The sequence below is a fragment of the Limanda limanda genome, chromosome 23 (genome assembly GCF_963576545.1).
Source record: "Limanda limanda chromosome 23, fLimLim1.1, whole genome shotgun sequence".
In the NCBI taxonomy this organism is placed as follows: Eukaryota; Metazoa; Chordata; class Actinopteri; order Pleuronectiformes; family Pleuronectidae; genus Limanda; species Limanda limanda.
The window spans coordinates 4639099-4652583 of NC_083658.1; the positions used below are offsets into that span (position 1 = coordinate 4639099).

General features: G+C 43.0%; 1 pseudogene; it reads right to left on the reverse strand.

Moving 5' to 3' along the window:
• LOC132996796 (gamma-aminobutyric acid receptor subunit gamma-3-like) overlaps positions 1–13485 on the reverse strand; it is a 61640-nt pseudogene that overhangs the window by 32527 nt on the left and 15628 nt on the right.

The window sequence follows — 13485 nt, forward strand, 5'->3', positions numbered from 1 at the left end:
TTTGAAACCTTGTTTGATCCACAAACCTTCAGTTGATAGTTTTTAAGCACAAATTGAAATTGTGCATAAACACAGGAGGTCAAGGTCTCATCTGATGATGGGAGGAAAAGTCAGAGGATCACCAGAGATGATAGAATCCATCCTCTGAGCACCAGCCAGAGTTAATTTGAATATTCAAATAATAACAAATGAAGTGACTTAAAAAAAACGTCTTGTTCTGGAGCTGCTTCTCGTCCCGACCCACAGCGCAGCCACAGAGGCGTCTGTCACAATAATTACAGTGTTGATTACCCGCTCACGGTTTGGGAAAACAAAACAAAATCCAAAGAGGCGTCGCATTCAATCACGACAAATTAAGAATCATGTCTGCGACGTGCCACTGTGACGTGCTCTGTGTTGTGGGTCAGCAGTCTAATGGACGCTGGGTTGTGTGTGCAAGGAAAAGGAGGCCTGTGAGAGATTGATGGCGTGCCAATGAGAATAATAATCTGTCCCCTCCATCGCTGACTCACTGTCCCTCGTCTTTGTCCTTCTTTTTCTTTTCATTATGGAATGATGAATGTGTTCGTTGTCGATACGTCGGGGACCCGATTAACGGCTAATTTGGCGGGTTTGTCTCTTCGCAGAGGACGACCTTGATCTCAAACCTGGATGAGAAATGATTGCCGGGAAATAATAGATCAAAAAGCGTCATCAGCCGAGACCCCGGTGCGAGACAAAGAGAAATAAATAAAGAAAAGTGGAGGGAAGAGTGGAATCACTCAGATAGAACCTGAACCTCAGTGAGCTTTTCAGACCAAACAATAAACGGCACAAGGACGAGCCGGCCCGAGTGCGTGTGTACAGACTGCTCCTTCATCTCGGGATCGAAAAACACAAAACTATTAAATTGCACACGCACACAAACACTTTGAATTATTGCATGTGTCAAACCGGAGCCTTTTGGGATGACGTCTCTTCAAAGATTACCCATGTAAACACATTTATCTGGACTAGTGGCTCTCTGTACTTTGTGTATCAATCAGATTCCCTCTCGCTACCCGACAGATTGCAACTGACATCTTCGGTGAATGGAGAGAGAGAGCATCACGTGTTCCTCTGCATCGCTCGTGTTTCTCATCCCTCTGTTCCCCGGGAGTGCAAAACAAAACTATTAAAATACATCAGTGTGAGCCACACAGTTCGTTCATAAAGCAGAACATGGGTTTTATACTGAATTAGTATTAATCCACCGCTGGAAATAGTCCCCAGCTGAAGCACCATTTAATCCTGTTTGAGTAATATCTTGTAGAGACGTCACCTCTTGTTGCATTTATCTAAAATACAAACTGTAACGTCACCTATCCAGTTTATCAGTGAAGCCTTTGCACATCACGTTCTGCTCAGTTTGGTCTCTTTGTATTTAGCTTTTCTGTACCATGGCCTTCAGTAGCTGCCCATCTCACCTCTGAGATGAGGATCATTACACCATTACCCTCCTCGCTGTCTTCTGGAGAGGAACACACAACAAAGCGTCCACATGGGATCTAGTGACCAATCAGAGCCTTGTTCCATTCCAGGGGATCTATATATAAATGAAGATGCTGTACTTCTTCCCCGTGAAAGTGATAAAAGGCTGAGCCGAGACACAACTGTCACGCGTCCGCAAATAGCAGGTCGACACCTCCACGTGCTGGAGGTGAAAATGATCTGCTGTGACACTTCAGTCACACGTGAGCAGCGAGGAGCTTCGACTGCTGTTTGAAGGAAGAACTTCCTCTGTGGCTGATGGCAATATTGATGCCCAGCGGCTGGTGTGAGGTAAATACAGTAAACTACAGTAAATATTATTTTTCCAGGTCACGGTGACCTCATATGAGTCTGGGTTGGAAATAAACAGGGCAGCAGTTCTAGGTAAAACTGATTCTGATATATTTTTTGGGGTAAATCTCTTTAAATTCTTGGGCAATTTGGTTTGTTGTACAGAATTCACCTTCATTCTAATGAGAAATCCAATAATCCACAATTTCAACTTGATCCACCTTCACCTGTTTCTTCCCTTGACACGCACAGTTGTATCAATAGAGAGCCGTATACCTTCCACTCGGTTCAATGAAATCAGTTTATTTCATGAGCAGTGCATGTGGGTTCTTATCATTTCTACCCTGGATTGAGACACACTGGCTTTCCTCAGCAGTAGAGCAGCGAATCCAAAGCGCCGCCCACTCACTGGCTCAAGCACAGACGACAGGAACATAGTGGCGATGTCAAAGTGCGTCTGTCTTTGTCAGTTAATTTACCGGCCGTCTTATCTGACTCACCCAGCACCAGCTGTAAAAGCCCGGCGCTTTCACTGGACTTAAATGCCTCTAATGCCGTTTAATCACTCAACCATTCATCCCAGTATGTCCTGAATTACTATCAGCTTCATTTGGCCTTGCATCATGCCGGCCAGTGTCCATTATCATCGGGTCAAATGAGGAGAGATAATGTGTTTTGTTCCGAGGCAGATGAGGAGCCTCCTGGAGTTTGTGGCTGCAACTATGTCGCGGCGCCGGAGATGGTCACTGCGTGTGATCAATGAGAATCATGAATCTGAAGCAGCCCTGGGGATTTGACCTGGTTTTAACACACACAGACACACACACACACACTGGGACTCACAGTCAGAGACAAAGTTGAGAGAGAGAGTGAACACGCTAAATGGAGGGTCTCAGGACACATGATGGATTAAACTCAAGTGAGAGGACGAGTGCAGTGTAGTGTGAACGCGGACCTTTTAAAACAAGGCCACACCGAGCCATGCCAGGCCACGCCGAAGAAATCCGTCGTCCTCTCTCTTACGTCGTCTACAGGGGGATGGATTTTTTTTCTAGAAAACGGGAGGAAACTTCAAGGCGAGAGTGATGAAAGAGTTGTGACTGTGCGCTAATTCCAGTCCAGTCGGCTCCCCGGGGGCGGTCAGGGCTTCAGAATCCACTGACCGGCGTCCATCGCCCCTGACAGGGTGAAGCCAATCAGAGCTACACTGAGGAGAATCACTGGGATGTCACAGCGGGATCCCATTGTCCAGTGAAACTAAGTTTGGGCAGCGAACACAGCCGAGGCACGGCCCACTGACCCACTCCACTCGTTTTGAAATCAAGCTACCAACTGTGGTTCCCCTGATTGTCTGCGCCTGTGTGCTTGTGTGTGTGTGTTGCCCTATTTTGTACAAGTTAAACTCTCATACAAACTTTAACTCATAAATAATTGAACACAATCAAAGACTACATGAGTTGCAGTGGACGGCCGTGTTGGATATTTTCACCGCTAAAGTACAATGCGGGTTTTAAGAATTCCCTATTTTGAAAAAGTCTCGGATAAACAGAATTTGCATATCTGGTTTCAGTTATAAATGGAAACAAGGGCAGTTTCAAAGGGTTTGGATTTAGAAATTGGTCCTTCTTTGAAATTAAGGGTATGAGATGCAACTTTTTAAATGAGCCAAACCCGTCTTAGACGACTTACAAAACATCCAGAACTTTAAACAGCTGAAGTTTTGTTTGTGAAAATCGAGGAATTACATTACTTTTTTAGCTAAGGGGTTCCACAACGCTCATTGCTTCCTTTTGGGTTCCAAGATTAGACATAGTGGATTTAGTTTGTCATTGATATTACCGGATATATCTCCACACCAAATGCTACGATCGCCTCAGACCTTCCACGGGAAGAACTCTCCATCGTGACGTCCAAACACGTGACCTCACAATCGAGACAATGTCCACGACCTGAAAAAGACGCTGCCTCGGGTAAAAGCGATATTCAACTTGAGATGGATCTGCTTCTGAGGTTACTGCTCTTCTGGTGGAACCGAGCCGACACGCGTCCTTGCACCCTCAGCGCTGCTCCGGCACTTTGTGTAATTATTACACAGCTTTGTTGAGTTTGCACTTCACTCAAAGGTTCAGGCGTCTCTCTCATAATCAGCCGTGGACGTTTTGATGATTGCGTTTATCTGTGCTTTTCAATCCCAGCTTCTGTGAGGCCTCAGTTTGCCGTAGAAGAATTTTTATATCGATTTTATCTTCTCTGTCATCTGTTGTCTTTTGTAAGCACACGTGTAATAAGTACTCCACAGGAAGGAAGCGACTGGGGTAAAATAATCCCCTTCAGTATTATCAACAGCTTCCTTTGTAATTGATGAATCACCCTTTCTTCAGTTTGCTGTATTTTACTCTTACACAGTAAAACATCACAACATACAGGAGGTGGATACAATAGAACACAACACTGAAGCCCTGAGAGCAATTGTGTGTTTGTCGATATCATATTTGAAATTACTGAGACATTCACTGTGTGCACCAGCTTTTTCAAACCTTTGTATGTTGGCCCTGGAATCCACATGTTGCCAGTCCAGTGTGTACACCACCTCTAATCAATACAAACTGGGATGGGCCCCAGTTCAGATTCAAACACTCCCATTGTGTGCGACTATCTTTATGTTCGGAGGATAGTAGAAATACTCCTTAAATACTAAGTCCCCCATCTTTTGTTGAAAAATGGTTTAACTACATCACTGGCTTGTGAGTTGCTGGAGTAGAAATTAGCAGAAAGTGGAATTACTCACGTACAAGTACCTCAAATTTGTACTTGCCTCTGAGTAAACATACTTAGTTAAGTTCCCCTCTCTCTCTGTCTCTGTCAACCTCCTGTGAATGAATTAATAATAGAGTCAACAGTGTAGACACTCTGTGTGTGTATGTGTGTGCCTGGCTCTGAATCTACTTGGCTCCTCAAAGTCCAGGGTACAAAAAAACATCTGAGTTCAACAACACCATTCGTCATCCCAAATCGAATTTACCTCTCTTCCCTTCAGGAGGAACCTGAACGTCCTCTGCTAAACGACTGCACGGCCGTTTGTGTACAGGTTAAATGAACGTTCATTCATTTCAAATGTCCTCCGCTCTGCCCAACCTTTATCTGAATAGCATTATAATAGCTTTTTCTCGATTGCCAGGAGATATTAACGTGATATTTTAATTTCAATTGCAAACAACAGTTGCTCTTGATGCACAAAAAATGGCAATCAGTGCATTCGACTGCCTGATGCAATAATGAAGCCCTCTTTTTTTTGTCATTTAATTCTAAATGGGCAGATCCTAATCTTCGCTGGTGTACGTTGCCGCCTCGATGCTGAAAGTAAAAAAAAAAAAAAAGAGGCTAAATTGCTTTTATATCAGGAAATATTTAACGTTGCCTGGCAACAGCATCTGGTGATTGGGTGGGTTCGGAGATAAAGTGCTTTCATTAGCACGTCTAGCTCAGTTAATATTTGCAAAGAAATATATATTTATGTTTTTTTGATAGGGACATTTTCCAGCACAAAAAATAATATCACACCTGAGCATCTTGACAGGCACTGAACAAACGCTTTGAGCTGTTTAGTCGAGAAACCTCTTATTATTTCCCTTGCCTCAAAAGTAGCTGTTTCCTCAGAGCCACTCCTTCAGTTTCAGTCTCTCACATGTATAAATATATGTCGCTTTATTATCCTGGTCACATTCCAAAACCGTATTCGCTTCCTATTCAAACTTTGTTCCTGTGAATTTCCATGCAAAAAGATTCAGATTCTAAATAAAGACCAAACACACTAGAACAGAATTATTCGGTGCGAGGTTCTTCTCCTTTCCGCAGAGACACGCGCTGCCGTCTGACTCGACAGCCGAGCGCTTTCATTGCAGAGTCTCTGCGGCTCTTCTGAGATTCCCCCGAAACTCGCTCATTTGCTTAATCCGAGCTGATCCGGGGGACGCCAACAGAGCGTCCACACCTGTCTTCCCCGGCGTCCTGTGCCAGGGAAACAGCTGCGGCGGCCCACATGACCTCCGACTGCACGGCGTGAGGAACGGCGGCGCTCGTGTGCGATGATGCTCATGTCAGACAGCGGACAAATGTGTGGGAAGGAAGGAGCGGAGGGAGGAGGCGGCTTTACTCACCATGTCGATGGAGGACACAGGCCCGATGCTGTTGACATATATGCCCACATCCACGACTGTTGGTTTCACTGCAAGAGCCAGAAGGAACAGGAGTGAGTGATGGCCGCACACGTGTGAGATTCATACATCTGTTTCATTCTGTCGTCTGTCAGGGTTTTCATCCCCTGGTTACGTCTGACTGAATCTGCAGTGGCCAGAACTGAATCAGTGCTTTAAAACAATGGTTATCACAATGTCACCTTGACAAATGGAGGGAATCGAGTTTCTCTACAGTGAAGGCGAGAGCCATCCATCAATCAATCCGTCCGTCCAGAGTGAAACAGGATCGCTCTATAAATCAGAAACAAGCTCCAATGTGCTTCCTGGAGCAGTCGCTGCGTTACCATGGCGATTAATAGCATTTCCAGTCAGTATGTAGGATCTTGGCTAATTTTGCTTGGCAACAACATTTGAGTGGATTCTCGGAAGCATGAAAAAAACACATCAGACATGTGGACTGTTACCAGACCTTAAGGCTCCAGTTCAGGTGGATTTTACTCTAACTATGCAGAAGCAGAGGATGTTTGATAAGTTATAGCTCCATATGTTCAGCATCTGTCGGCAAAGCTCTTCCTACAGCTAAACTCCTGGTTGCACCCTCCTCAGTCTCAGCAGTGAATCATTTCATCAAATACGTAATTCAAACCAGCGTTTGCTGCCAATTAGGTCCTAGTGGTGAGTTGTGGTACTGCAATAAAAAGGCATCATCCTCCATTATTTCCTTTTCTATTCCACCAACGGATGTTCAACATTTGTAAAACTTACCAACAGCTTTGAAATGACACTGTGATTATGATTTGCTTGACATCATCACAATGTAAAGTAGGGCTTCTCACGCAGGGAAACACTGGAGCACACGTGCAGCACAACACAGTGAACAGCAAAGAAAGGATAATCTGTTTAATGAAATCATTCAATCAACTGAAATGAGCTTGAAAATACGTCACGTGCACCATTCGCTCCTGTCGAGCACACACACACACGCTCACACACACACACACACACACACACACACACACACACACACAAACACTCGCATGTACACAAAGTCAATGTAAATGTAGGCTGAGCTGTTTTGATTGCAGCCAACGTTGTGAGGTCGAGCACGGAGTGTGTGTGAGAGCTCTTGTGCGTCCGTCCCCGGAGACACAGTGTTAGCGTTGGTTCGAATTCGTTTGCAGCTTCTGCGACCGGCACATGTTTGGAATCTGACGCCTGGCCGGGAAAAGAATAAATAGTTGGTTGAAGTGAGGAGGGCGAGTCGCCATTTACTGTCGTTTTGTGTGCCAAAGGTTAGGAGTTCTGCCAAGTGGTGTATTTTAATAGATCTCTGTGGGAACTGGAGTCTTTACCCAAAAAACAAGGGGTTGCGCCTCAGTGTTTGCAGACAAAATATTTCACAGACGGCAGCACAAAGCCTCCGTTTCCTCTTTTATCCGATCACTAAACAAGGCAAACGTCCAAATCTTCTTTCTTTCTCTCCTGCCTGCTCGACTCCTCACATCGATCCCTTAGATCCCTCGCTCAGTTTGCTATCGGCTTCCAGGTGAGGACGTCGGTGTCAGAGTGAACGACGCAGGCTGCTGCCGAGAAAGGAAAGAATATTCACGCGTGAATCTTTTAAGTACTGTAGAGGTTGAAGTGGGAAAAAAAAAAGAAATGGACTTTCATTTGAAGCCGTGGCTGAATGGGGTGTGCACAGGCACCAGCACTGCCAATTAGCATCATTACACCGAAGGCAGGTTTGCATGTAATCTAACAATGTTGTTGTCACATGTTAATGAATCCGTGACCCAACGTTACATGAAGACTTAATCATATCGATATTCTTCGGTTGTTATCCTCCGTGCAGCCACGTGCTGTGTGATGTAAATGTAAAGGCACTGAATGGCATGTGGGTGTGTTGGTGTGTGTTGGTGTGTGCAGCGCCGGGGGGGGTGCGTCCCAGGGACCTGCTGTGCTCGGCCCACTGATGCACACAGCTCTGGTTGGTGGAGGCCGGCTGGGAGGCATTGACTCACTTCCAGCGGCATGTTCTGCTCCACCAACTGGACAATGAGGCACAACAATGAGGTTGTGTGGTTTTTTTTGTGTGTGCCTGTAATTCAGCTCGCACTGTGCCTACAGATATGTTCTCTAGCATCTTCACTGGGAACTGGAGACATCAGTGAAGCTGTGGGATGGATTAGCATGAGATTATGTAGAAGTGCCCAAGGAGATGAATCTTTTACGACCCCTGACTCTTCTTCTAGTGTCACCGGGAGGTTGTCCACTTATCCTCTGGATATCTCAACATATGATGGCAGACGTTGAGATAACATTTATTCGAGCTTCTCAGAGGATGAACCCTCCTGACTTTGCCTCCTTCATTTTTAGAAATATCTTGGCAACAATGATCGGTTCCTCCTTCCTGGTTGTACAGTTCCTCTCAGAATGTATCCTCAGCTTAACTGCGTCTTAAACAAGAAGTGAATATCATCAGCTTAATTGTAAACACATTTCTCAGGGTTGTCAATACTGAGATCGTATGAAATCAATGCGAGCCCACAGCTACACACGACTGTCGGCAGCTGATGCTTCAACTCAGTCGATTTCCACATTATTTATCATTTTGGGCTCAGACAGGCCAGAAACCCAAAGTCTGCTCACGAATTCATCTGCACTGTTTGTGTTGCCAAGATGTCAGCCTGATATCTGCAGACAGCTGCTAGCTGGTGTTAGCTTCTTGGCAAAGGCCGACCGACTGGAGCTGAATCCAGACACTGTTCCCTCAACTCGCACAGCTTCAAATCTGTGATGCTTTCCCCTCCACACACATTAAAACCTCTATGTTCCTTTTCATTGATGGGAACTTCACTTCCAAGTAGCCACACTCGACTAACCACAGTTCATAGCCGGTAGTAACCTGACACCGAGTCGCCATTAAAAACCCACAAATGCACAAATGTAAAGATTTATCTCTGGGTTGGAAGGATCAGTACTGAATAATTCAAAAGTAAATCTGCATATTTAATCAGAAAAATTGTTTTCTACCCTTTTTTTCCCACACGGCAGAATCAATAGCTGCTTTTCAGACATGAAATGAAGTGCAGACATCTTTTTTACTTTGAAAAGACAACAATATTCGAGAGCTTTCGGGTGATTTATACCTTCTTTCCTTCCTCCTTGCTTCTACCTCAGTGTTCTGCCCATTCTCCTGCTGTTCTGAACGTCTGATGTGTTCTTCATATGAGACATGACCAGAGCCAATTACCGGACATGTTCCAGAATTCATGTCTGGAAACAGCTTGTGTCTCCTTGGAGATATTCTGACCCTGCGCTGCCCTTGTGCCAGGAAATGTGTTGATCGCCGCTTTCAAATCCTTCTTAAGTCACTGCAGGAACTTCTGCTGGCTTCACAGTCCTCTAGTGAAGACTGTCTGGCACTGGTTCCGGGCATCAGGCCCATGTTCAGCCTCCCAGTACAGTACAATCTTTATTTTCCATTTTTTGTGAATCTGGCATTGAATGCGAATGGGACAATACAAACTCACAATATATAAATCATAGAGAAATAAATAAGATGCCTTCATTGTTCACGGATGATGACTAGGGGCCGGAGCCTTTTCCAGCATTCACTGGGAAACCCCAGGACACCAGGAGAGGATAAACAATAACGCAGACGAGTCCAGCTCATCTGAATATATTGGGATTAAGTGGCAGGAAACACCGGGTGGAAACCGAGGGGACGGCGAGAAGGAGCGTCCCTCCTGTGAGACACATCCACAGTGGAAACATTTTACACAGACTATCTATCTACCTGTCTCTCTATCTGTCTATCTATCTATCTATCTATCTATCTATCTATCTATCTATCTATCTATCTATCTATCTATCTATCTATCTATCTATCTATCTATCTATCTATCTGTCTGTCTGTCTGTCTGTCTGTCTGTCTGTCTGTCTGTCTGTCTGTCTGTCTGTCTGTCTGTCTGTCTGTCTGTCTGTCTGTCTGTCTGTCTGTCTGTCTGTCTGTCTATCTATCTATCTATCTATCTATCTATCTATCTATCTATCTATCTATCTATCTATCTATCTATCTATCTATCTATCTATCTATCTATCTATCTATCTATCTACCTATCTATCTATCGTCTATCTATCTATCTATCTATCTATCTATCTATCTATCTATCTATCTATCTATCTATCTATCTATCTATCTATCTATCTATCTATCTATCTATCTATCTATCGATCTATCTATCTATCTATCTATCTGTCTATCTATCTATCTATCTATCATCTATCTATCTATCTATCTGTCTATCTAACCGTCTATCTATCTATCTATCTATCTATCTATCTATCTATCTATCTATCTATCTATCTATCTATCTATCTATCTATCTATCTATCTATCTATCTATCTATCTATCTATCTATCTATCTATCTATCTATCTATCTATCTATCTATCTATCTACCTCTCTATCTATCTATCTATCTATCTATCTATCTATCTATCTATCTATCTATCTATCTATCTATCTATCTATCTATCTATCTATCTATCCATCTATCTATCCGTCTATCCGTCTATCCGTCTATCTATCTATCTATCTATCTATCTATCTATCTATCTATCTATCTATCTATCTATCTATCTATCTATCTATCTATCTATCTATCTATCTATCTATCTATCTATCTATCTATCTATCTATCTATCTACCTCTCTATCTATCTACATCTCTATCTATCTATCCATCTATCTATCTATCCATCTATCCATCTATCCATCTATCTATCTATTTATCTATCTATCTATCTATCTATCTATCTATCTATCTATCTATCTATCTATCTATCTATCTATCTATCTATCTATCTATCTATCTATCTATCTATCTATCTATCTACCTCTCTATCTATCTATCTACCTCTCTATCTATCTACCTCTCTATCCATCTATCCATCTATCCATCTATCCATCTATCCATCTATCCATCTATCCATCTATCCATCTATCTATCTACCTCTCTATCTACCTCTCTATCTACCTATCTATCTATCTATCTATCTATCTATCTATCTATCTATCTATCTATCTATCTATCTATCTATCTATCTATCTATCTATCTATCTATCTATCTATCTATCTATCTATCTATCTATCTATCTATCTATCTATCTATCTATCTATCTATCTATCTATCTACCTCTCTATCCGTCTATCCATTTATCTATCTATCTATCTATCTATCTATCTATCTATCTATCTATCTATCTATCTATCTATCTATCTATCTATCTATCTATCTATCTATCTATCTATCTATCTATCTATCTATCTATCTATCTATCTATCTATCTATCTATCTATCTATCTATCTATCCATCTATTATCTGATGAATTCATCTTCCTCCTCCTCCTCCTCCACCTCCTCGTCTTCTTTTCAGAAAAGCATGACAGGCCCCATCTGCATTACCGAATTACCCTGTGGGCCTCGATTAAGCAGAGATGGCTTTTATGTCTGCTTGGCCTGGTTGGCATGACAAATGCAGCCCACATTGTGAGCCCTGGTGAACACACAAATACACACAAATACACACACACACACACACACACACACACACACACACACACACACCCACACACACATCCCTGCTGACCTTTTAACCTCCATATGTTGAGTGTCCAAGACGTACTGTCCAGGGAGCAGTGCTGCCCTCAGCTGCCGTCTCAAGGGGTCGCCTTCATCTTTAGAGTCACTTTCAAAGTAAATGTGCTGTGACCTTGTTCGTCACTTCTCTATTAATAGTTATTTACTGTACTTTAGGTTGCCAGGCTACTTGCTTGAAGTAATTCCATCCATTCGAATTGTAATGTTGTCCCCAACAACTATATGAAGAAGTAGCTGAATTAAATCTGCATGGAAAACAATAACCCGAGATGAAACCAAAATCAAAAATCATGTTTTCGACAGTAAATAATGTTAATTAAGATTCAGTTTAAATATTGAATGGTAAAGGAAACATTTGGAACACTGTGTCTTTGCATCAATTTCACTACAGATTGTTCAGAAACAGATCAGCATCTCCATTTTATTCAGGCGTTATCTGGCATCGCTGACGACCTTTTGTTATCACCCCAAACTCCTAAAACGAATGAAGCCTTGGATTTGTTGCCCAGTTCGCAGACAGCCTGACAAGTTTTTATTAGCTCCACTGCTTCTGCAGTTTCTGCACGATAAGCCTGTTAATCCTGTGAAACACTTGATGAAGCCACTTCAAATGTTTGTGTAACCCTCCGATGGGAGAGTGCTGCTCCTTCAATATGCCACATGATCGACTGTCTTTGCTCGGGAGGAATATTTCTGCACTTGGATTATTCCGGTGTGAGCGCGACAGTCTGCACGGCTCTGTTCATTTATTCCCTTCAAGTCACAGCTTTGGCTTTCACAGTTCAACTCAGATACAAACGCACAAGGATGTAGTCGGCAGCCTCTGTAATCCATCGCTCCGAACTCCGCTGTCATCCAGTGGAATCGCACATCGACTCATGCAAGACCGCCCTGTTCCCTTGTTACCAGCCTCAGTGGCATGTGTTCACCTTGTGTGTGTGTGTGTGTCTGTCTGTCTGTGTGTGTGTGTGTGTGTGTGTGTGTGTGTGTGTGTGTGTGTGTGTGTGTGTGTGTGTGTGTGTGTGTGTGTGTGTGTGTGTGTGTGTGCTGGAGACATCTGCTTTAGCTGGAACTACGACAGAGGCCTTCCTGGGTACTTAAACAGGTATTCATGTGTCTGTGGACAGATTCCATCAACATGTCACAGCTTCACATTCCTGACGCGTTACAAGTGTGTAGCTGAGGTCAGAGTTCAAAGATGGGTGTGGCCCCACCCATGAGTGCTGAGTTCTCGTGTATTATTGTTGTCATGATAACATATAATCACATACTGTAACTAGAATAGAGAAGGAATCAAATCAGGCTCAGGATGTATAAAACATAAGCTGAAGATCTCTGCTCTTTCGTCTGATGATGAATAAACGATTATGAAAATGTGAGACAGATGAAAGTAGAAACAGGCGAGAGGAGAGAAGCTGTTATTGTCTGATGAGGTTAATCGCACTGAAATGTTAGTTTATAATCATGGGAAACATTTAACAGTGAGTTGATCATTTTTCTAATTAAAGACATCAGAGACTTTGGTTTTTCTTTTCTCCTTGTGTTGTCCTGAGCTGCAGCAAGAAGAATAAAAGTTGAAGAAAATCAACACTGTCAGAAATCCTGTCGGGAACCAAAAGAAACTTCAATTAAACTGAAGCAATAACAGTTATTATGTAGTTACTCAGAGTGATAAAATCCCTCTGCTTGCTTTAAAACCAGAGTATTTCCACTGATCAATAAAAAGATCTATTACTCTTTATCACTTGGTACTTTATTGCAAACACTTCGGTCCATTCCTGGGATCTGATTGGTCAATAGTTGGGCTGCGGACGGGCTCTGAG